At 33.5% G+C, this 26,451-nt stretch overlaps 1 pseudogene; it reads right to left on the bottom strand.

Moving 5' to 3' along the window:
- Positions 1 to 1,422: 1,422 nt before the first annotated feature.
- Positions 1,423 to 26,451, bottom strand: part of LOC149549634 (cyclin-B2-2 pseudogene) — a 55,925-nt pseudogene continuing 30,896 nt past the window's right edge.

The raw sequence follows: 26,451 nt of genomic DNA, 5'->3' as shown, positions 1-26,451 counted from the left end.
CAAGTGATTAAATGCTTGGTTTCACCCTAACTCATCTCTCATGAGAATTAATGGAACATAAATTAGCACTCGTTACGTCTAGGTGATGCTCACAAAGTTGTCAGTGAAGCACTAATTCTTTCTAGGAGGTAAACCATCCCAAAACTACTCCAGTACAAAAAAATGTTTCAAAATATTAAGATATTTAAGATAAAAATAACATGTTTTAAAAACTTAGATTATTAATATTAATTATCTTAAATCTTAACCTAAATCAATTTTAATTTTCTTTAACTAAAAAAGAATTTAACATCATGTAAACATCACCTAAAATATTCTATTAATTAGTGTTTAATAATTAATTTAAAATAAAAATTAGAAAAATTATATGAATTTTATTTCATTATTATTAATGATCAAAATAGAGTAATGGTATGGGATATTTGGGTGCCATATATATAATTGCAAAATAAACTCAATTTCAATCTTTGATTCAGTGCGGAAGATAGAGGATTGGCAACAAAAAATTCATCTTCATTTTGAAAAATTGAGGGTTGAAGAAACTCACGGTATGTTTCTTAAGAGTTTTCAATTCAAATCCCTTTATTGCTTCTTTAGTTATTTGGCACAAGATGATGTATGAGCAGATCGATTCAATTCAATGTAATTTTTGGCACACAAACAAGTTTTATTCTTATTCTCCCATAATATGTTCAGTCAATTTGAATTGCTTTCAAGACATGATTATTATCCTCTACACCATGTAATACTCACAATTATGTCAATTTTTCTTCCAGCGAGAATTCCATTTTCGGTCATTGAAAATATAGTCTTATTTGTATGTACCGAGAATTCATGAAGGCGGATCAAACAATGCTCTTTTATCTTATCTTGGTACGTATAACTTTTTGTTTCTCATTGTGAGTGTGTTTGGATATTTTTCTTCATGTATATCTTAGGGTTTCAGAAACAAAATTAATATTTTTAATGTTTAATGTATATCTTAGGGTTTTTTGACGCATCCTAGTTATCTAAGGAGTTTGCATTCTGCAAATTTTTATTAAGGGGTTATTTTTATTATTATGTAATTCTTCTTCATATCTTTTTTTTTTCACAAAATGGAATTTCTTTTGTAATTATAAGAAAACAAAAATTTTGCACCAGATTGGTGTTCAAATTTGTATACTTTTCCATTTCCATGCAAACTAAAAATTCCAACTATCACAATTGATCACCAATCACCCTAAAGTAGCCAAATTATTGTTAGCCAAATTACAGTTGCAACAACAGTATTGTTAGACTACAAAATGTTGTAGTTTCTTTGCTAAATTATTGTTATCCACATTCTCTTCATGTTAATGAAGAGATAAGATAATCCTCCCCACTTGACCCTCTACAATTCATGTTATATATACAATAACTTAAACTCTTTACTTGTCTAGTCTAGAATAAAATCTCATCTGCAATCATGAGAGTCCTTTCTATCCTTGCTACATAGTCATATTTGGAAGATGAGTACTTTTTGTGGACACATGTTAGGTTCCCCTACCCTACCTTGCAATGGTATTCCACAATCATCTTGGCACATTCCCAAAGTTGGCCTTCTAAGTAGCCAGCATGATGTTCTGTGGTCTTGTTCCAACAAGGAACTCTATTTAGTGTACACAACTGCAACTACTACCATTGATAATGGGTACCTCAACATTTCATACTCCACTAGATAGAGCTCCATGAAGAAGGAAAATGTCTCCAACTCTTCATCAAATTTAGGTGCCTTGAGAAATATCTTGATGAAAACATAAGGAGTTGGTACTGTCATATTAAATCCCAATACACTGAGCATTGATTTTTCCATTTGTAAAACTTCTTCTTTAGTGTAGGCTTTGTCTAAAATTTGGATGAAATCATCAACTACGAGAATAGAGACCTCCTCATACTTGTAGGCCAAGAGAATAGTAGTAACCCCTACTAGCTATAAATGCTTTCTCATTACCTTTTCTTTTTAGAGGTATCTATATATAATGTTGATAGTCAAGAACAGTGTTTCGTCCAACAGCTCAAACTTCAAATGTACCTCAATGAGCCAATCAATCATAATACCCCTCATTCTCTCATTTATATCTTTTTATTTGCACATATAATCTCAAGGAACACAACTAAGGTGCTCCCTTTCTCTATACATAGTGTAAATGTCTTGTACATAATCTGAAATGACCAATTGGTTTTCACCATCTTCCTCTTCACTGCACCAACAATCTTCCTTATATCATTAGACATGAGAGCCATGTTTGCAGCTTCCATGGCTATTGCAGAGCCCTCCACATTAATAATTATCCCCACGTCTACTAATGCTAATGTTGGTGCATCACTAATTCCATCCCCCACCATGCCAGTCTTTCCCTCCTCCTTTAGCTCTCCAATAAATCTCAACTTGTCGTCTAGTAGTAATTGGGCATGGAATTCAATTTCTCCCACATGTACACCATTAAGAGGGCTCTTTTGTTAGTTAAAAATGTTGTGACATGATTGGTTACTCAAACTAGTCATTAACGCTTGTACCTCTTTTTTGACTTATCCAACATAACGAGTAGTATCATGTAAGCATGACCACTCTAATTCCTAATTTCCAAAATTAGTAAGGAATTAAAGAACACAAATTAATCCATGCAAACCAAAAATAATAATGACAATAAAATCACCAAAATAAAAATTTGAAAAACAATCTCCAAAAATTGAGTTCATTCTACAAGGGATTAATAACCAACCTTAAATTGGCTGAAATCTCACAAATGTCTCACTATTATTTATCATAGTCCTCAATGCCTGGAAATCAAATCCATTGAATAAGGACCTACTTCAAAAAAGAATTAATAATTAGATTATAACTTCTTACCTTGTTCATAGTGTATGGAGGCAAATCACCATGCCAAATTTTTTTTTATCTACATAAAATATAGATCTAATCTTCTTGTGTATTTTATCCTCTCAAGAAGAACTTGGATAACTTATTTAAAGATTACAGATGTGTCACATATTGCACAAAATAGAAATGGAGTAAAAATACTAATGAATTGGTATTATTTGGAAGGGATTAAACAAAGAAAACTGATATTAGTCATTTTGTTGCAGAATGGCTATTCATCGCCTACTGAGAGTAGTATCATGAATGATCTCAACCTAACCATTTTTGAGGTATGTTACATACTATTGGGAAATTGTATGCTCCTCTCTCAACTAGACTTGGGAATGTCAAGCATGCCATTATTTGATGAATTGATTGCTAAATTTTATGGTTTTCTTTATTAAATTATCTGTATCACTTTCTAATGTCGGGGCAATGATTGGGGCTATGATTAGTGGGCTACTTGCTGATCATATTGGAAGAAAAGGGGCACATTCTTAGGAATACATGAATTTTGAAGGAAAATATAGCTTGATACATCAATTAACTTATTCCTTTCAATATTAATTGAAGCAAGATGCCCCTTATATGGATTTTGATATTTTTCTGAGTTTTCTCTTTATATAAATAGGCACTATTTGCAGCCTTGATATCAAACATTCTAGGGTGAATAGCCATTTTTTTGGTAGAGGCAAGTTATACTTTTCTATCAATAAAATTATGTGTCATATAGGCATGATCCACAAAAAATCATCCTAGAATTATGACTTCATGTATTAAATTTAAAGTTCAGTCTCAGAAATTATGTAGCTTGTATAGGAAAATAATATACTTATATGTTAATTTGATTATTGCTATTTGGGTGCAGGATTCCTCAATTTTGTATCTAGGTAGGATATTGACAAGCTTGGGAGTAGGAATCATATCATTCACTATAAGTTCATTGATTTACCATTCATTTACAATGAATACAATTTCAAGTTTTCTGTCATTACTTATTAGGTGTTTTTTCTCCTCCATAGTGAGATTTATAATCTTTGATTTCCAATTTTAATTCTTATTAATTATTTCTGACAACAAATGGAAAAATTTTGTACCCTCATTTTTCTTGTGAATAATATAAAATCAAATGGAAAATCATTGTTAGCCACAATAGTATTCAGATCTACACCTGAAGTAAATTAGATTTCCTACATAGACTACATATTAAGAGATAGCTTTTACTTTTTTTACATGCATTGAAAACTGAATTCCATGTCAACATTGTGGTATGAAAACATAGTTACCTTGTCAAAAACTCAAACAAATATAAATTCATTGATGTCAAATATTTATCTGTATTGGTCAAATATCTTATTCTCCCATATTGCACTGGTTCTCACATTTGGAAACTAGTCAATAAGAATCTACCATACCTAATAAAGGGAATTACTTTTTAGAGTTATCAAGAAGGAGAATGTACTGTATATTCATGTAATTGTCTGCATTTTATTTTACTATTAGTCTATTAAAAGTAAATTTTGTTTGTCAAATTTATCCAACTGATGAGAAGGATATTTTCCATGAATTTGTTATATTTCTATTAGGACTTCTCTGAATCTTAAGCAATGTAAATCCAAGTGAGAAAAAGCTAACAATTTATCTGTAAATCCAAGTGAGAAAAAGTTGACAAATTGTCTATAAATTTAATGATTAAAACCCTAGCATTGCTGAAATTGGCTCTAGGATTCTCGTATTTGTCTCACTTTCAAGATTTGAATTACAAAATTGAGCTAAATCTGAGCCTTTTGTCTTGAGTAGCCATGAACTTAGATTGACATTTCTGAAAAGATTTTGCTAGTGGCTTGTTAAGAAATATAGCAAGAACAATGATGACCAAGCCTGGAATGGTTTCCAATCCAACTGTATCAAAAAATATGCCAATGGCAACCAATATTTGAGATAGAATAGGTCAACCCCAATGTAATCACCACGAAAACTCTCCAAATCGGTATGCATCTACAACAATATAGTCTACAATTTCACTAGCAACATGCCTTTGTGTTGCTAAGTTTGATAGCTAGAGGTGCTTCTAATCCACAACTGCCAACAATGCAGAATGCATTCGCATACCAAATCTTGTGGAATTGAAGTACCATAGACTCTAAGAAAAGGACTCAAGAATCTTCACTAAAAAAAACCACCCACTAGAATGAATCCTTCATATCTAAAACTTTACTTTCCACCTACAAATTGTACAAATGATCGAAGAAACAGGGGACCTGAAATCATTGCAATTGATCTTAGAAATGTGAAGAATCTTGTGACTACCATATCCTTCCAATAGCATTTTGATAGTGCTCTAAAATTTTCTGGTCTATTTAGTGGACCCTATTTCCTTTGATGCTCCCATGCTTGTACAAATGCTCTTTTAGTTGTGGATGCCACATCTTCAGGGACTAAATGTGGAATATCCCTAGTCTCTAATGGTTTTGAATAACCTAGATTTAGAAAAGGATTGAGCCATCTGAAAGTCATATGACTAAAAATGCTAGCTTTATATAGAGGGGTGACTTTGAGTTTGGTTTCCTCTAATTTAGTAGCATGGAGCAAGGGCTCAGTCAAATTCACTAGGCTAGACAAAGTCCAATATCTAATGGTTAGAATACTACAGTAGAATAGAAGAAAGCAGGTTGTAGATCTTGTTAGATCTAGAGCTCTATTTGGGAGAAAGAGTGAGCTTCAAAGATTCTTGATATTTATTTGAACATTATTACTATTCTTAAAATGAATTCAATAATCCACTAGATAGTGGCAACTAAGGGTGGTGGTTTCTTGAGATGAATCTTTATGGAAATAGCAACTACATTCCATGTCAATCCCCAAATGTAGTAAAGAACTAGTTTTTGTTTACTATTTGTTTGATATATCAATATCATCCTCAAGTCGACCCCTATGTTTGCCAGGCCAATAATGAATGAAAGAAAATTAGTGATTTTATGTACAACTGATCTACTGTAATGCATACAAGGAAAATGACTTCTCTAACAAATAATAAGAATGACCAAGAAAATTAACATAAGCAAAAGATTGCATGCAGTGGTGAATAGATTATGTGTGAATGCTTTAGACCATTGAAGATTGTCTCTTTGTAAATCCTAGCTATTACTGCAGCTATCTCCACAACTACAACTATTGCCATGAAACCATGAGAATACTCTTGCATTTGTTAAAAATGTAACCAGTCAAGCAAAAGCCAAATCTAACATATCGTTTATGATATCAGTGCAAATTATTTGATAGCATTTGGTATTATATTTTCATAGTGAATATATTGTTGTCTTCTCCTCATGGCAGGGCCATGACAATTTGTGCTAAGGATCCTCCCATAGCAAAAATCCTTAACTTTTTGAAGTAGGCCTCTTAGTGGAAGGGAACAGATTGAACTTTTTAAGCCTTCAAGTATTTTCTTTCTAGACAATCTTTCAGCTTCCATTATTTCTACTTTTCTGAAAGCCTAAAACAACTTCTCAGGATCCCTTATCCCCACTTAGATACTCTTCTCTAGATAAGGGTGTCCTTTCCCTTCCTTAAAGTCTCAACCAATCTTAGAATTCAAAACCTCAGCCTTTTTAACTAATATTTTTGAGAAATTGTATTTGCTGCTCCATTGAAGATTATTTCCCACTTCAAGACATTCCAATTAGTTATCTATTCTTAGAAAGAATTAGTTATCTATTCCCAAAAAGAGATGAAAAAGCATTCCTTCTAATATGACTGGTGTTGGTGGTCCTAATATGCACCTCCATATGACATGCACCAATATTTTGAAAGTTGATGGTTATGAACTTGGAGGAAGTTGAAAAAAATCCACAACCAGCATAGACATGGTCAAAACTATTTATAGTTGTTTAAATATTAGTATGTGATTCTATTTCTTGGACTGCACACTTATGTTCTACTATTATAAACATTCACACTAATGTGGTTCCTTGATCTGTAAAGATCTATGACACATAACTTAAGTGAATATTAAATTAGGTAAACAAAAAGTTCTAAATTCTAAATTTAAATAAAATTCTTTCAAAGACATTTTATTAACTAGAAATTGAATGATAATAGAAGAAATAAGAGAAGACAAAAGGGCACAAGTTGATAATGGAGGTCACCCAAATTGGACTACATCTGAGGATGTGTTCTAAAGAAACACCAAGCTTGAACGCTTTATAGTTTATGTGAAATGTCTTGTTGATTGAGTTGGGGAAAGTATGGCAAACAAAACCTATGAGTAGGGTATACTCCTTAAAGCACATGCTCTATTTGGGGAAGATTATGTTGGGAGAAGTGTGGATCCTAACTGTCATGCCCTCTTGTAGCATCTTAGAATAAACCAAGATAGATTGCCAAAAGTTGTTTGGGAGATAGCAATAAAATTTAGTATTATTTAAGTTCAAGCATAGTCATCCTCAACTATTGTAGCCTAAGATGCAACAGAAGGCTTGATTTATTACCAACCTATGAGAATGATCTCTTAAACTAATTTTTTGACACCTCCAAGTTGCTATCCTTATCAATTATTGTAGGAGAAGCCTTTATTAACAGGCTGACATAGAGTGAAACACATTTGTGAGATGGAACATGGCACATTAACTCTTTCATTGCATTAGCCAAAGGAGCAACCCCTTCATTAAGCGATAGCAAATACTTCCTTGATGTGAAGACACCTACAAGAAATTGCAAAGCATCTCTTTTAGTAATTTCCTACAACCCAACATTATTGAGACATAGAGCATCCAGACCATTAAGGATACAACAAAGTTCTTTTGAAGAAGGCAAGAACAAGTCTTCTAAAATAGCATCCAAAAAATCAGTGGGAAGTCCTACTGCATGAAGCATTGGGAAACAATTTGGATCTTTATGAATAAGTTCATTCATTAGTGTGACTCCAAAAGAAAAGATGTCACCTCCAAACTTATGGTAATAGAAAAATATTAATGATAATCTTGACAAAAAAGAACTCTCCTCTGAGTTTGGATCCCTTGCAGTGGTCCCTGGTGCATAGGTTAAATCTTACCTACAAAAACATTAACTTGGTCACTCATATCTATATCAACATAAGAAATGCGAGCGTTATTGAAAATGTGTCCAAACCATGCAATGTTCATTGATTGTTAGGCATTCAAGATTGAGTGTGAGTTTTTTTTAAGCCCAAAACAAAGATGTGTGAAACTCGATTGCCAAGCGCGTGCCCGGAGGCCCTCCACGTCAAGATTTATCCAATTTTTATGCCCAAATGAAGTGTGAGTGAGATTAATGCGCATTCAAAGAATTTTCTAACTTAGAAAAACCACTAAAGACCCAAGTGAGTGGAGTTTGATCTTTGTGGAGCACTTAACACCCTCTTAGGTAGACCCATCCCCATAGATGGCGCTGAGATTGCAACCAATGGTTAAAGTGATGGGTGATTAAAGAGGGTGAGTCCAACTACAAACTTACTAAAAGTGTCTTTATTAGTTTTTATAACTTAGAAGATTTCAAAAATGTGGATTCTTTTTATGCCCCAAAAGATGATTATTTGATCTATGTCATTCAAGATTGGATTTGTTGTTTTAATCATGCATTCATAAAAAAAAAAAACTTGATTTTAATCCATGGCACTCAAGAGTGATTTTAGCAACATGCATTCAAAGACAAGTGATTAAACATTCAAGTTTTTTCCTTTGAGCATTCAAGATTGAGATTTTATGTGTTGTTTTAAGAACTTTGAAGTACTTTGTTTTAACCTTAGATCATTCAAGATTGTTTTGGACTCAAAAGTGAAAATGACTCTTTGGACTTTGGTTTTCATTCAAGATTTTGTGTTCTAGTTTGCATATTTTAAGCCCAAAAATGATATTCCTAGATTGTTTTGATGCATGAAAAACCTAAGAAACAGTCAAGATTTTGCAACAAGACATTTGTTTGGAACAAATAACAAAGCTTTTAGGACAATTTTTGGCAACCATTTAGGACTCTTAGTTTTCATGAGATTTTTAAAAGGACTTAAAAATATTTGCAAATGAGGTTCATTTTATCCTTGATTGATGCTTTGAGTTTGATTTAAATTTTAGTGTGCACTTAGTGTTGATTTTGAACCTTTTGAAATGGAAACTTGAAGTTCTTTTTAAATTCTCAAAAATGAAGTGTTCCTAACTTTGCATGAGTGCATCTAAAACCTTGCCTTGATGTTGCAAGGATGCAAATGATTGGATTGGTTTAGTTTAACTTGTTAAAAGTTTTTTTCTTTTTTGCAAATTTTTAATTTTTTAATGGATTTAAGTATGATTTGAGGGTTCATTTTAAGCACTAAAAATAAGTGTGTATGATTTTTATTCCTTAAAAAAAATGGCCAAGATCTCCCACAAGAAGAAGAAGAAGAAGTAGATGGAATAAGAAGAATATAGACAGGAAGAGGAAGAAGAATTCCAAGTGCTTTGTCCACCTATAAGCTTGAAAAATCTGCAAATACTATGAGATAGACTATGAGTTCCTTTGTCTTCTTCATGCTCATGTGGACCTACAAAACTAATTTATACAATCCTACCAATCACAAAAACAAGCAAAATTAGCCAAAATTAGCAAATGACATACAAAACTTGACTAAAAAAGCTAATGAAGATGACCCATGCGGGGTCCCACCGGGCGTGCCAAAATGTATATGAGCAATGTTAGTATGCTAATAGAAACCAAATTTAAATAAAGTTTCTACAAACTAAACAAAATTCATAAACTTCAAGATAGACTAAGATGAGCTCTCAATTGAGAATATGAGCCATTAATGGGCTCTCTCATTGAGAAGCTCTCTTGTTGAGTAGCTTTGTCTAAATAGATAGGATGTATGCTCAAGCTTTTATGCTTCAAAAAGGGCTTCAAATGGAGTTGGAATTTGGGTGTGAGTGTATGGTTTTGATGTAAAATGGCTTCTCAAAATGGCATTATGACTTTACTTCATGGATTGTGTTAAAATGGCTTGGGAGAGGATTCCTTAAATAAGCAAAGGGTTTGAGGGATCAAGGGCTAGGATGAAAGGATGGGAAAAAGCTTATGGAAAGCTCAAATTGCATGAGAGGAGAGCACATGGATTATGCTTCCTTACAACCAATCAAGGAGTGACACATGTCACAAGGTGAGAGGATGGAGGAAAGGGGAAGGATGAGTCAACAAAGGAGGCTCAAGGGATAAAATCTTCATAAAGACCCTCATAATGGCTTGTAAGAGCAATAAAAGGGCTTGGAAGAGTCATTTATGGCCTAGTGGGCTTCATAAAGTTTTATGGTTGGGATATTTTGAAGGAGATGAGAGGAATTTCGACTTGGGCTTGATTAGGAAGGTTTTAAGCTTGCTTAGGATTGTGCAAATGATTAGAGGATGGATTAGGATGGTTTATGATTAGCTTAGGGATAGGCAAGTGGATGGCATTTAATGAGGGTGGGTGAAGGAGGAGATATTTGTTAACTTTGGCTTGGGTTAGTAAGTCTTAACCCATGTTTAGGGAATGTGACAAGGTTAGGAGGGGATTAGGATTAGGTTTAAAGACATCTTCTAGAAGAGTCTAGACTTTGGATGAGGATAAAGACTTTCTAGAATAGTCTAGAATTTCCTAGGATGAGGATGAAGACTTTCTAGAAGAGTCTAGAATTTCTTAGGATGAGGGTAAATTAGATTTTTAGGAAATAAATAAAGTTTTATTTATTTCAAGGGTTTGGGTTGAGGAGATATTTATTAAAACTTTTTTAATAAACATGAGGATTAATATTTAATCTTAATTAAATATTTTGAGTTGGGATTAGGGGTAGGAAATGATGGGATTAGCCTTTAATCAAAATTAAAGAAGGATTAGAAGATTTTGGAAGAGGTTAGTGGTCTTAAGGAAATTGACCAAGTTTTGGGCAAAAAATAAATTTTTTATTTATTTTGAGTTTTTTGGTCAATTTATTAATTAAATAATTAATAAATAAGGAAATAATGTTTAAATAAGATTTAAACATTTTTGGGAGGGATTCCTTAATTAAATATTTTTAATTAAGATAAAGGAATTTAATGGCATAAAAATAAATAAATTAATTAAATAATTAATTAATTAATAAATGATGATGTCATCAGGAATTTTTCAGAAAATAAAAATACTTTATTTTCTAAAGGTTTTTAGGTGTCTACAAGTATAAGTTCCAATTGTTGAAAGCCAAAATAATGATACTTCAACTTAGTATTATCATTTTAATATTTTCATGTTGATGCAATGATATGATTGCAAGCTTGTAGTGTTTTGTTGTTTTTATGATACATTATGGCATTCTATTCTTAATATATGCTTCTAGGCCGCATACATATAATTTTTACATGTTTTTGTACTAGCAAATCCAAATCCCATTCAAAATTTTGCTGTACTGGTGAATTGGTTCTTTGAACCCAAATGGGTAACTTAGATTGCAGTTCTTGTGTCAATGATGTAGGACAATGATAAAGGAGCCAATGAAAATGTCATCATTCATAATGGGAGCAGAAATACACTGTCTAAGAGTTCTTGTTGGGGAGAGTCCCAAGCTAAGAGGGCTAGGTCGGATAATCGTAGGAGGTAGTTAATGCTATGATAGCCCCATGGAAAGAAGGTGAGAGAGAGATTCCTTCACACTGAGACAGGGTAAAGCTGCAACCACTAATTAGAGTTAAGGTTTCTCTATTGTTCTGCAACCATCTAACTGCAAATCAAAAGTGTAAAGGGTGCATAATGCCTCCAACAATAGTGATGTATTGAGATAAAGAAGTAATCAACTTGGTAGATTTGGGCTCACCACAAATTGACTTATGCCTAATTCTAGAGATCTCTTGAAGAAAAATGGCTAAATGTGTTAGATCAAAGTATTGGAAGAAGGTGGAAAGAGAGCCATTAAAATATTTGTTTAACCAATAGTAACTGTAACTTCCATAGTGGACACCAGAAAATAAAATGCTCCTCTAATTCCACCTCATGAAGAGAAGAGAGGTTGTTAATATTTAACTCTAAAAGGTATGGCAGTCCATCTTACCTTCTGGGAACATGCCACTAACTATCTAAGGGGAATTCTCTAACAAGGTCAATGATGTTGAAAATAGGTGAGATGAATATAGCAAGCCAAAAATGCTATGTCTAGTTCTTGTTGCAAAACTGGACATAATGCTGATTTTATTCTTGCATAATAGCTTTCTAGTGAGAGTTACAAAAACTCACAAATGCTATAGACAAGTGTATGTCACAGGACAGAAAATGGTACTAATTTTATTCCCTCAAAATTGATTGCTACCAATAGTTACAACACTCACCACTACATATACAGAATATGCTACCTTAAGCGATTGAAACTCAATTGTAAGTGACTTTAACACTGCAAACATGCTACAACATCTATAGATTGTCTACCCTATTTTTCTCTGTGGCAAATTAACCTCCCAAAATAATTTGAGAAGCTAATACAAAGATTTGGCTTTTAGCATTTTGGCTGATCAACTCATTGCCTTCTATTCTAACCTTTCATATAACACTAACTTCATGTTCTTACACTTCTATAGTTGTAACTGTTGTAAAGTTCTCTGCTCAAGCAATGATGAGCAGACTGTAAATTCCCTAGTTTTGTAATTTTTATCTTCTAAGTCATTATATCCCATCCATGACATCTTTATGATGCTCTTTGTGAATAAAAAAGTGTCTCCTCCACATGGACTCTTCATGTTCCCATCCTACTAATTGATATTCATCAATAGGAGTGAGTGTTTCATTCTGGCACAAAATTGAATGTGTTAGTGGCAGGAAGTGTTCCCCACTCAGAAGATTTCAAGGCCTACACAATCTATCTTGAGGAAACTATTAGAACAATATTATTTTCCTTTGAATATATTATCGAAGAAGCTCCCATGTAATTACCGTGACTAACTTTCTGCAACGAATCTGTGATTGCTGCTAACAACATCCTATAGAAGATGTCTAATTACTGCAAATGGATTTTCCATAGCAGTTGTCTAATTGCTGTAAACAACTTATATAGCAATTGGATAACTACTACAAATGACTTTACATTTCAATTGCAAGGCTGCTACATAATGAATTTTTGTGGTGACAATGACTATTATCAAACAATTTCACTCATTGTTATTTTTATCAAGCTTGAACATGACTATGCTTGTAATTTTCTATTTTTGGGGGGTTGTTGGGTTGCTATTTTACCCAAGGACACTTCTACATGAGACTCCTATTCCTACTATGAATTCCTTTTTGTGAGACAACCAACTGCAATATTTTCATAGCTTCAACACACTTGCAATGTAAAATCACATTCACATAGGCTTAGTTTTGATGAGTTGATTGTTTAGAATCTAGATTATGGTATTTTTGTTTGCTAATAACTATAGATTGTTGAGAGGATTGCAAAATTTACCAGCCTTGGTCTAGCTTTTGAAAGGAGATTTTGTGTTGCTAGTGGTACCTGCAACATGAATATTACAGACAACCTTTTTTAGGCCAGTTACTCCTTGATGAAACATCAGTGCACAGAAAGAGATGCAGATCATTTCTAGGTTCAAAATTGCATAATTCATCAATATTTATAGAATTATCTAGACCCCTAAGGTCCCTAAATAGTGTAACTACAGGACTATTGTAATCCATAAACTTTTAGAGAATCTTCACACCATATACAACAAGATGCATGTGAGTAGGATTTATGTCCTCTAACAAAGGAAGAAGGGTTGGAATCAACCCTATTTCTCTTGTAGGACTTGGAGAAGCTGATGATGATGTAATATGGGCCAAGAAATAGTATAAAGTACCTTCCAATAATGAAATCGAGCATGCTTATGTTGTAGTCAATAACATCATAGCGTTTTGGAGAAAGCTCAATAGAAACACGCGATTGGCTACATTGCTAGCTATGTTTGGAACATTCAACACTCGACTCCTCTATTGGGATGAAAATATTGCTACAAACTGGTAACTTAAAGCCCACATAGCTAATGCCCTAATATTTTTAGGAATTAGGTCCTCAAACTATAGGACTTTCATTAGTTCACTCACTAACTATGGATCATTTGAAAAAAATGCTCCTATTTCTTCATGGGTATCAGTTGTCTGCACAAGTACCATAAATGCCAAAAGCCTAATACAAGTATACTACCTATGACTAGCAAGTGAACAAAAAAGAACATGCATATCAGATTTGAGTCCATATGGTAAATCTCAACTCACTAGGTATCTGGTATTTATATACTAAATCCTTCAAATTATTAATACTAATTCTCAATGAAAATTGAAGAATCAAAAGAGTGATTTATAGAGGAATACTCCCCTTATCTTGTCCATTAGGAGTTTGAAAAAAACACCAAGATAATATTCTTGTGTGATGAGAGGTGAAGAAATATGTTTGTGATCAATACTGCTATCAATTTGGGAGATAGCTCTATCCTATTATTATGGTGCCTTCTATTCCCTTGCCCGTCTGAAACTATTCCTCAAATGTCTGGGTGTCTAGTTGCCAATTAGTGGTCTTTGCCCACATTCTTAGTATGTGGCTCCCTCTCATCAAATCCTATGTACGTGTTGACTATTTTGCTGTTTGAATGTTCTTCCACATTTAGAAACCAACTAGAATGCGAAAAAACCAGAGTTGTTGAGTTAGTGAGCGTGAAAGCCTACTTAAGCACCAATGATGCATTCTAATTAACTTTAGCATTACAAGGTGGATGCACTTTGTGCTCAAAGAGAAAGTTATATAGTTGACTAAATGTCCTAGAAACAATCTTCTTTGATGCTCAACATCATTCTGTTATTACTTATGTGGTAGTTACTAGTAGATGATTTATGCGATTCCACCTATAGATTTTTGAATTGAAGGCTCAAAATGTCTAACCATAATTTATTAGTTTGTCAAACATCATTTTTACTACTAAGATAATCTCTCCTTTTGATGCTCTGAAAATCTGGGGCATTGTGTGACTTGGGGGATCACATTGTTCAAGCAACCTCGAGATTCAAACATGGGCCACTGGTAATAAATTCTTGATGAATTACTATTGTACCACAACCCTTAGACATAATTCCTCATGTCTCTTTACAACACAAGGTAATAATGTCTTTCCATGCTTGTAGCCATCAATTTTCCCTCTTCCCAACAAGATCAAACATTATATTGGCACTTTGCCAAAAGTGAAAATAATTTTATTTAATTGTTATTTCTTGGCACCTCTCTTGTGTATTATAAGATAATGATATGGACTTTGGTAATATATTATTATAATTTTTTGGCATAATCCCTTTTGGGTGAGTTTTCAAACATAAAATATTTAGCTACCATCACTAAATATCAAATAATAGTAAATATCCTTTACTTATGAAATTGGTTGATGTTGGAGCTCTATAGCAATGTCATGTCCCTTGTTAGGTTGCTTGAAATATAGAGACAATGTTCTCTGAACTTCAAAGTGAAAGATACTTTTCCCCATTAAGCCTTCAAAGATATTAATTTAGTTCTCTTAACACTATGAGAGATTTTTCTTATTGAGTGACTCATATAATGAGACATCACTCATGTGTCTCAATACATCTTAATTTTGGTACAAATATGGGATATGGTTGCAATGTATCATTTTGGTGTAGAATAGATCCGATTATTCACAACATATAATATATAGCTCTATCTCTGTTTCACTGTATTCGTTAATTGATCTTAATGTTTTAACATTGATTGTTGATGATAATCTTGAAGTAAGCTACCAATACCAATCACAACCACTATTTAATTTCTGATATTGCTTCTGCCAAGATGATCACAGGTGTAATGTATCAAATGTGTTCTGCTTGCAAGCTTCCCAAATGTAATGTTGCTACCATAGTATCTTACAATCAATTGTCTTTTTATATACTCTGCTTTCCACTTTTGCAATCTCCTTTTATTCATATTAGTTCATGTTCCAGCTAAGCCTGAAATAGTTAATTCCCATTTTTTGTGGTGTGGTTCTTTGCCTCTGTATATACTTCAAATCATGAACTGTTAGAATTGACATTGCTATTCCATTCCAATCTATTGTTGGATATCATACCTTGTTTGTCACTTGATGGTTCTATGTACATTTCTAAATCTAGAAGTTCTCAATACCATTATATGGCTCCATTATTATCGAAAATTCTATGTATGATTTCTTGTATAAGGTTGTCTCCCAATGCAGAATAGATATTGTAATGGATATCATCAATTCTTTTCAAAGAACCAATGCTTTGTAATTTTCAAATGATAAGGAATTTGTTTTTGTATTGTCTTCCTTATATAATAATGATATCTTTTGATATGGTGTTGATAGTCATGTTGAATTTATATCTTTGCATAGATATCTTGAGCATTCACTACATATATGTTTGATTTTATAGTGGCCCTTTTTTAATGATGAGGATGAAAAATATGTATCTTCTTGTGCCACTATGCCACTATGCCCACCTTGTAAATATCAAGTCTGTTGACTTTCTCTTGTTGGATGCTGATTGTTGCTCTCTTGGATGAGTGTTATTGCTTGATAGTTCAATTTTCCTCAATTGATGCCTTGAGGTATGGGTGAGTGATGACTTTCTCTCATTGGATGCTGATTGTTGATCTCGAGTGAGGTTTCGACAAGGTGATGAGCATAATTCTATTATTTTAGTTATATTTAGCATGCTTCATCAATAGTAATGTTTCATTTATAATTGTGATATTTCTTGCCATGTTTATGAGAGTCAACTGGACTTTCCTAACATTCTAGATTGAGTGGGAGAGTGAAATACAAATAAAATTAGAGTGAGTTGGGTCTCAGTCAAGTTTTATTTTAAATTAAAATATTATAGGCATCTTCACATTAGAATTAGTGATATGAGAATTTTAGAACATAGAATAGCTCTTCCATTATTCAAGCTTACTTTTTAAACTTACAAATAACATGATTACGCCATTTGTAAAACGGAAATTTTCACAAGAACACATTGAGAAATGTGGATTAAAAATGCTATAATAGATTAATTATTGACTACTATGAATTTGTGTTATTTGTTTGAGCTTAGTTTGTGAGCTTCCATGTTTGGAGTCATTCAATTTATGAATGGTAAGATTATGATTCTATTGGAATAGAGGAAGTATCAAAGTATTTGATCATGGAGCTTTTTATCTTTTGAAGTTGTTAGGAACTTATTGGCCATTGGATATGTTGGCGCTCAAAATTGTAGCCCCGAATTTTGAGCACTATTGAGAAAATCGAGCCCGATAAATGCTTTCTGATGAGATTGTACCTGGCTATACCTTTGAGCCCTGTGAGGTGTTTAATGTTTCTAACACCTTCCATTCAGCCTATCCACTTGTTTCATGAAGTTAAATCGCTATTCTGAGCCATTCTGTGAAGTCCCATTTTGAGAAATTGCCCAATCTGTATTTTCACGTAAGTATCAAACAACGATTGGAGGTTGTGTTTACCATTGAATATCTTGTGCCCAAAAATGTTTTGTGATTCACCACTTTGGGAGTGTCTAGTGTCCATATCCAAGAACCTATATTTCAGATTTCAAGTCATTTTGAGTCCTTTTGAATAGGTTTCGAACCCCTCAAAGTTGATCAGTTACTGTTTTCATGCTTTTGCAATTATTTTTGAATTCTAGGAAGCCCTATTTGACCTGTAATAACTTTTGACCAATTGACCAAAATGCTAAATTTCTTTTTGAACTACATTTTAGATGTCAAAGACTTATTATGTTTCAAGTTTCAACTTATTATGAATCTGTTTGATCAGTTTTCAAACACGATTCCAAATGCAATTTCTATCTTTTTACTGGTATCAACACATGCAAATTTGTCGAAAGCCCTGTTCATGATGTCATATCTCCTAATCCATGATAGGTGAGATCGAATGGATTGTACCACTATTTTGTACTACAAAAATACTTTAAGTGTGCCAGTTTGCAAGTCATGAAAAATTCATTTGCACACTTTTTCAGGTCAATTCCATTTGCAAAAAATTGTTTTCTGCCAGTGTTTCCAGTTGTCAAATTTTGAGTAGCCTACTTTGACTGATCACCATATGCGCCCAATTATTCGTCATGATCCCAAATTCCAAATTTAGGCTGTCCTCATGACAGTGAACTAACGCCTCAGTTTTCATCTTCCCAAGTGTCCATTTGTCTAGTTTTCAAAGCCAAATCCAAACTCAATTTATTGTTTTCTAACATGTTTATCTGCAGGAGATTTTAAGAGGTCAACTTTGACAGTAAATATCTTTTGACCTCGAATTCTTCATGAGATGAGATTTGACATGGTGCAGGAGTGTGGAGCAAAGAATCAGTGTGTCAGATCCCAGAGCCCGATCAGGTGTTTTGGTCAATTTTTAAGGCCAGTCAAAGGACCTCTTGGTACAAAGTTGACAATCTGCAAAAGGGTGATAAATGAGTTTTAATTGGCAGTTCAGTGATCAAACTTTATTCTAATCAGTATCAGGTGATGAATGGATCAGTTTGCCAGTTCAGTTGTTTGAAAACAAAAAAAATTTAACTGGACCCACTTTGGGCCTGACTAATTTCTGCAGATTGATTGGAACAAGATTGGAAGTGACATAAGTTCAAGAGCTAATAATAATAATGTTTTGGTTGTTGCTATAAAAATAACCTAAAGATATAAGTTTTCCTCTTTATCCCACTGCCCATACTGCTAGATCAAGGTGTCAGCGTCATTTATTCGACAGGCAAGTCAATTATCAAATGATCGACTTGGTTTGTTTGTAAAATCTAATAAATACATGGGGAGGTGACAAGATTTATGATAAATAGTTGGAGCTATACTTAATTTTCAAAGGGGAAGCCAATGGTCAGGCTTATACTTCCTTGATTTTAAAAATTAGTTAAGCTTCTTGCATTATTGGCCAAAGATAGATATGAAGAAATGCATTGTTCTTTTATTAAAGGATAGAATGATAGTAACATTTATACTCAGAGTAGAGATAGAGGAACTCATGTCAAAATATCCAAGCATTGTGAGGAAAGGAATATACAGGCAAGAAAGAAAAAATTCCATCCATAAAGGCTCGCGGCATGAATGCTTGAATGCAAAGTATGAAGTGGTTATAAGTGTCTCACAAGCTTAGGATATATTTTACTATAGCCTATAAATTGTTCATGCATGAAATAAGTAGTCAAAAAAATTAGAAGGAGCTTCCATGTTTCAGAGCTTACACCTGGCATTGGAATGAAACCACGAAGTGGGGAGGTATGAAAACCATGGCTTTGAGAAGGCAATAGGTTGTATGAAGGAGAACCTACTGATTGAAGACTCAGCCGTATGAAAGAGCAGAGAACCCACGAGAAGATAAGACAATCTCATGCAATGAAAATAAGGAAGGGCATCTCACGTAGGCATTGACAAAAGCAAGTCTATGTTAAACAAAAGAAAGCTTGCATGAGGAGTAGCAAAGAAGAGACTCACGCCCAATCTAGGAAAGAAGCCACCTAGAAATGAAGCCAGTGTTTCAAAAGAAACTCTCCACGCATAAAGACAAACTAGTGCCAGAGGGTTTTCAAATTCCACACAAAAGCAACCCATGTATTGAAGTACGATGCATCACCACTTTACCATGATATGACTAGGAGCACAGATTGTAAAATGTTTGCCAAGCTATGTTTTCAACCACAACATTCCAATCTTTCTCAGCTGCAAGCTCCCATCCAAAGTCTTGAAATATCATGAAATTCTCTTAAGTGATATATGCAAAGAAAAGCAGTGCCATGGAAGAGAAAGCACAGTCAAAATAGCAGGGGACGTGAATGGGGAGCCGGTCAAGAAAGAGACTCACGCAATCATTAGGAGGATCTTGTGCAATGCAAGGGAGCTGGACACATTTAAAAGGAAACACAGTAACAAAAGCTCCATGTGTGCAGAGAAGCAAGGAGACAATGGCCATGCCAGTGCCATGAAGTAATGAAAAGGAGTCAGCGAAAAAGAAAGCATCCACAGCTAATAGTAAATGGAAGCTGCAGGGCAGAGCGCCAATTAGGAACAGAGGAGAAGCGGTAGGGAGACATATAAAAAATAAGCACTTCATGCCAAGATTGCAAAGGGGCGGCTCTATTCGATGTTTAAATAGTGGCTGAGACCATAATAAAAGATGAAGCCACCCAAAACAAGAAGATCATGGAAGACGTTGAGCAGACCCTGCGCAAATAAAAGGGAAGTCGATCACACGAAAGCAAAGAGATGAGGTAGCGGTTTTGAATTTGGATGCAGCATTAAAGAAAGATCTACACTGAGCATGAAGGAACCCCATAAGCTCTGAGATTGGAGGCGTCTGAACATTTGTAGGAGGAGAGAAGCTTTTCTTTTAAAGCCAATATCCCACATTTTTCGTGGGTTGAAATTTTTATGAGTTTAAATAGAAAACAACAACATATACCTAGTGTCATAAAGACACAGCCTTTTGAAAAGGTAGTGCCCAAATGGGGCTATGGATGATGCCATCTGGCAGGCTGACATTTGAAATTTTTTAAACAAATATGCACGTACAAGGCATGAGATGATGCCCATGGAAGATCTTGCGGTGGGGGCATACCCGCAAAACCAAAATGCTCACAATTTAAGCATGAGATGATGCCCATGGAAGATCTTACGGTGGGGGATACCCGCAAAACCAAAATGCTCACAATTTAAGCAATGCGAGCATGCAAAATTTGGACAAGTGGCAGCAGGTCCTACTTGGAGATGACATGGTACCATATAGAAGATCAAACAGTGGATGCACAGGATGCAGCCATGTGGTAGATCCGACGGATAGCACACACCTGCATTTCGAAGTTGCACACTAGTTAAATAGTGGGAGAATGCAGAAAGGCGACATGTGGCACTAGGCCCCAGGTATGATGATGTGGCACTGTATTTGTGGCAGGTGACTGGATAGAGGTCAGCCAATCAGGGGCTGCCACGTGGTAGCTCGATCAAACCTAAGTTGACCCAAAATATAAGGGTGAAGGAAAAATGCAATTCTTTAAAATATCAAAATTTTAATCATTTTTTCAAAAATTGAAGGTCACGTGCAGACTTTTAAATGCAAAACTAGTTTATTATAAAGTTTGAACTTAAATTTTTTGAAAATTTTTAAGTTCAGTCACAGAGCCATAGCAAGGGTAGATTTTTCAAAGCAACTTTCAAGGGGTTTCTGAGAGGCTAATATAGTGATGTTATATATCGTCGAAATTGTGAAAATCTGATTTTTTTGAATATGGGGTTAGTTTTCACATAGGAGGTAGTTTGTTCAAGCTACAAGAGGTTTTGTCCTAGATTCCTAATTTGTAACTGTATTCAGGTGAGGAAGTTCAAAACTTATTTTTGACATGGTAATGACCTAAATATGGTTAAAAGGCAATGGAAATATAGTAAAGATCAAATTTGATCATGTTCATTTAGTAAAAATTGAGATTTCACTAGCATCTTCATGAAGCTTTCAGATATTTTTGACTCAAAGAGTTTTCATCATTGAACAAAAGATATTTTCAAATTTTTTACAAGGTAATGATGAAATCAAATCAGATCAAAATGGTAGAGAGAAGAAAGAGGTTTTTAAGTTGCAGAAGATTGAATTCCAAGTGGATAGATATCAGTTGCAAAATAGATCCGGGAATTCATCTTGACTATATCATTCTTTCTCTTTTTCATTTTGAGGGGGTTGGCAATTTTCTCTAGGTAATACCAACAGGGTTCCAGTGTTTATTGTGAAACCACATTCTTTCAGCACATTCTCTCTTGTATGAACAACATTAAGAAGGTTAATATAAATAGTTCAAATCTGTTAGGTTGTTTCATGTTTTTCATTTCATGCATATGACTGTATAATTTCAAGGAAATAATACAAAAAGCAGAAGAATTTCATTAGTTTCATTCTGATTCTTGTCTCCAGTCTCAATGAATTTTCAATGTTTTATGATCTTTGAACAAAGAGTTTAGGTCATAGTTGCAGTCCCTTAAGGTTGTATGTTGTTTTATTGTTGCTTATGACTCAAGGAGTTATGTAAATGCTTCAGGGAATCAACAGGGTTGCAAGTTTATTGAGAAGAATATCATGTAAGAATGAGATTCAGATTGAACATGGATGTCTATTTACAAGATAAATGGATAGATTAGATATCTGAAGATACAAATAGGTATTAGATATCCATATGTATGCATCTGATTCATGGATTTTCCCAATGGTTAAGGCACTAATTAGATACAGGGTTACTTAGTTCTTGTTGCTACATATTAGGGGTTTTGATGAATTCAACATTATTAATCAAACGTTCTTTCCCTTTCATGTTGAAGGACCTAAATGTTTAACCCTCACTCAGCTTATGAGATTCATAGATTTTCATCTTGCTACTATAGATCTATGTCATTTCATGAGTTATTAGGAGATATAAGGGTTTTCATCTTCTTAATAGATTCAGGGATATGTTTTGCACTAGTATGGTATCAATTGAATCTGAGGTATACCTGCCTAGGTTTAGCAGAGCCTAAAGTAGAAGAAGGGTTATGCCTTATAGTTGGCCTAGTGTCTAAAATGACATGTTGAAAATGGGAGTTAGCTGCCCCTAGACCTGTCATATTCTCATTGGGATAATTGAAAACCCTCCAGCATTTTCAAACACCAACAGGAGATGGAAAACATAGTTTTATATGCTCTAAAATGTTGCAACCACGGTTGGAAAATAAGTTGTAATTTGATGTTGTCAGTTGTAATTGGAATCCTAATTATAGACTATCTAATAGCATATTAATTCATTTCTTCAATAGACATCTAATACATCTATGAATTTGTGACCACATGGCTCAATAATATCATCAATTAGGTAGATTTTTATTGCTATATTTGTAAGCTTTTAGAGAACATGGTTTCAATTGTCATTGACTACCATCCTTATTAGCTTTTTATCATAATGGATATGGATTATCCTTATTACTGGACCTAATAATGATAAATGTTAATTCCTTTATGTCTACCTTCGAATCTATTACTAGTTGCTTGTAATTTAGAATTTGATCATTGGGGAGTCAGATGTGGTTGGCCAAAACAACTTAAGCAATTATCATAAGTTGTTAGAAAGAGAAAGATGAATGCTCTCTATGATTAAGATGACAAACAGTGTATATGGCAACACAATTAATTGTTTGTTTAGATTATTAAAAGCATATGACATACTCAATATATGCATGGAAAAGTCTTGAAATGAAACTTGATCTTTTTGTGTTTCACTTCATAGATCTCCTTGTTTGTATTGAAACTATATTAAATTCCTAACTATAAAGTTTACTTACAGATTTCCTTTTCATTGCTAAATTATTTATATTTCCTGTAGGTACAGTCAATACCAATGAAGTATACAAGTGTTGTATAGTATATATAAAACTCAATGAAAAATGATGATAAATATAATTCAAGATCAGCATCTAAGGTGCCTTTGATCTGCACACATTAATCAATTACTATGTTGCAATATCCAGCAACATATACATTATATATGATGTGGATAGATACATGGGTGAGTGGGCATGTCTCCATTTGGAGACATGTCCATTCACCGATGTGCCTAATCGGTGGAATGGTCACACTCGATGATTAGTCATAACAAGAACTAATTCCATTTAAGACTTAACTAATTTTATTTTCAATTGATAACAATCAGTATAAATACGATTGTTTCTAGAATTCAAATCTAAGATATTATTTAATTAATAATATGCATCGGCAGTTCTAAATGTTGCGATCTTCATTAAAATATTTAGATGAGTGCAATTTTTTGAACCAATGCTATTTGCCTCAACACTAACAACCTATATTTTTCAAAGCATAAAAACTTGGAGGCTGATGAGATAGTTACCTTTGAAATTGTCTCTTGTAATCAACATCCTTTTGATATTCTCATCACCATTTACATAAATTTATTTTTCTTATTGTTTACCTATTTTGTGTCATTGCAATTTGGTTTCTCTATCTCACCACAACCCTTTTGATAGGAAATACCAAAGTCCTTTTGAATATAGATATTCGCTAAAGCAATAGTAGTGGCACCAACAGAAGGTTGATTCTAGTGTTTGTAATATGGCAATGGTCTTTACTAATATACAATTGTGGTATGCTTCATCCTTGACAACCTTAGTACTACATATATGTTCTCATTCAACTTTGAAATCTCTATTTGGGGACCTTCCACTAGTTAGTGCATGGTGCCACACCATACATTAATTAGCATTTATCAAATAATAGAAACACTATGAGGCTACAATAATAGACATGTTATCTATAATGGGTATAAAAAGGCTACAATGCATAAGGGGCCTAAAGTGACATGACATGAAAGAATAACTTGTTTGTGGATGATTCTGATTTTCACGAGTCACATGTTCAAAAAAAATGAAATGTACATGTAATATCTAGGATAACATTATTTTTTGGTATTAAAAATATTAGAGTAAACATTTTCCTTTGGTGGGGATAGCCTATGACCTATTCTGTCTTTATTGCAGCTAACAGTCGCGCACAATTTGAGAAGCTAGAATACATTGAAGAAGACTATCAAAAGGAGTTGGAATAGACTGAGAAGGTAATTTTAGATATATGTATTTCATCTCTCTCTCTCTCTCTCTCTCTCTCTCTCTCTCTCTCTCTCTCTCTCTCTCTCTCTCTCTCTCTCTCGCGTTAGTTTTACAACAATGAGTAACAAGTGTAGTTTGAGAGATTTTCTTGATATGGATTAAAATGTTTTAACTTTGAACATTTTACATATATTGCAATTTTTTGTAGGGTTTTGTTCCTCTAGTAGAGAAATGCAAGAAATTTGGAAGGGTGATCCACACTAGCACAAACCATGGAAGTCTTCCTAACCGGATCATGAGTTACTATGGTGATTCTCCTAGGGGAATGTTAAGTTCATCTATTATTTATATTCCTATTAAGTTGGGTGTATAGATTGTATGTTTAAGTAAATTTTATTTTATTCTACTAGAAAATTGTTTTATGTTCATAAGTAATGTTAGTTATATTTTTTTGAACATACTAATGTCCATTGTCTTAAAACAAGCGGAATCAGTATTTGAATTTGCATGTATTTATCAAAAGCTAGATTTCCAGATCTTTGTCTTCTCAATGAAAGAAAGCAACCCAGTAATTATGGTCCAGGCATATCATTTAAAATCTTGACACTTGATCTAGGAGGCTCAAATTGTAAAAGTGAGCTGGTCTTGATGTCAATACATTTTTAAGAAACTTACATTATGTTTTTGTATCTCTTTCTACAAATGATTTTCATGCTTATCATTAATTGAATTCCTTTCACATGTACACAGTGATGAGGTAGATTACAGGGGTGTTCTTCATCAAGATGGTTCAGTTTTAATGTTTGTCACTCTTAATTAGTTGAAGGTGAATTTTAGATATAATTTTTTGTTCTATTCAATGATAGTTTCTATAATGTCTCTGTGGCCCCAAATAGTTGCTGAGGTGTAAGATTTCATTTGATTATTCTTAAATTACTAATACATGAAATGTGAATTTCTTAGCTTTGGCTCTTTGTTATATAACCTTTTTGGGTGCTATATTGAGAATGAAATGAAACAAATAATAATTTATTATGTATTCTTTAAAGGGTGCTAGCTCAATGGAAGAGCACCTACTTTACAAGCAAGAGGATGGTGGTTCGATTCCATCATGCCCTATTATGACCAAGCACACTACCAAATATGTGACTAAATATACTATTGAATATGCTACTAAATATGTGACCAAATATACTATTAAATATGCTACTAAATACACTATCAAATATGTGCCAAATATGTGACTAAATATGCTATTGAATATGCGACTAAATATGAGACCAAATATACTATTAAATATGCTACTAAATACACTACCAAATATGTGAGTAAATATACTAAATATGTGATTAAATATGCTACTAAATATGTGACAAAATCAACTATCAAATATACGACTAAATATGTGATTAAATTGATGATCAAAATCAATGATTGAATAAGTGACTAAAATTGTTTAGTAGTATATTTAGTAGTGTTATAAATGACTAGATATTAACTACTTTTAGTCACGTGACTGATTTTAGTCACAAATATACAAATTTTAGTGGTTTTTTAAGTCACATATTGCTATTTTTGTACTAGTGTATTGCATTGATATATTTACATTAGTTCCAAGAATCTAAGTTCTGAAAAGAGTATATATGCATGACTTAAGTTGCAATGTATTGGTTAGAACCTAGAAGAAATCTATAAGTTTTGTTAGTTTTCATGTTGTTGTCAAGCATGAAATTTTTTTGTTGGTGCTAAGCTATTAAAGGTAATAGTATTGGTCGAGCTCATTGTGCTTGTCGAGCATAAAAGAAATCATGTGTAAGCCGAGTGAGTTGAATTTGCTATGATAGCCAAGCTTTTAGTTATGTAAGCACTGAGCATTTATTGCTGAGTTTTAAGGGCTATATGGTCAATTTTTGACTCATTTGCATTCATTTGAGATCAAAGAGAGCACAAAGAATATAACTCAAA

Source organism: Cupressus sempervirens, chromosome 7 (assembly GCF_028749045.1).
Source record: "Cupressus sempervirens isolate cs-2001-9-10 chromosome 7, ASM2874904v1, whole genome shotgun sequence".
Lineage (NCBI taxonomy): Eukaryota > Viridiplantae > Streptophyta > Pinopsida > Cupressales > Cupressaceae > Cupressus > Cupressus sempervirens.
The sequence above is the reverse complement of the archived record's forward strand: the minus strand, read 5'-3'. Positions and strand labels throughout refer to the sequence as shown.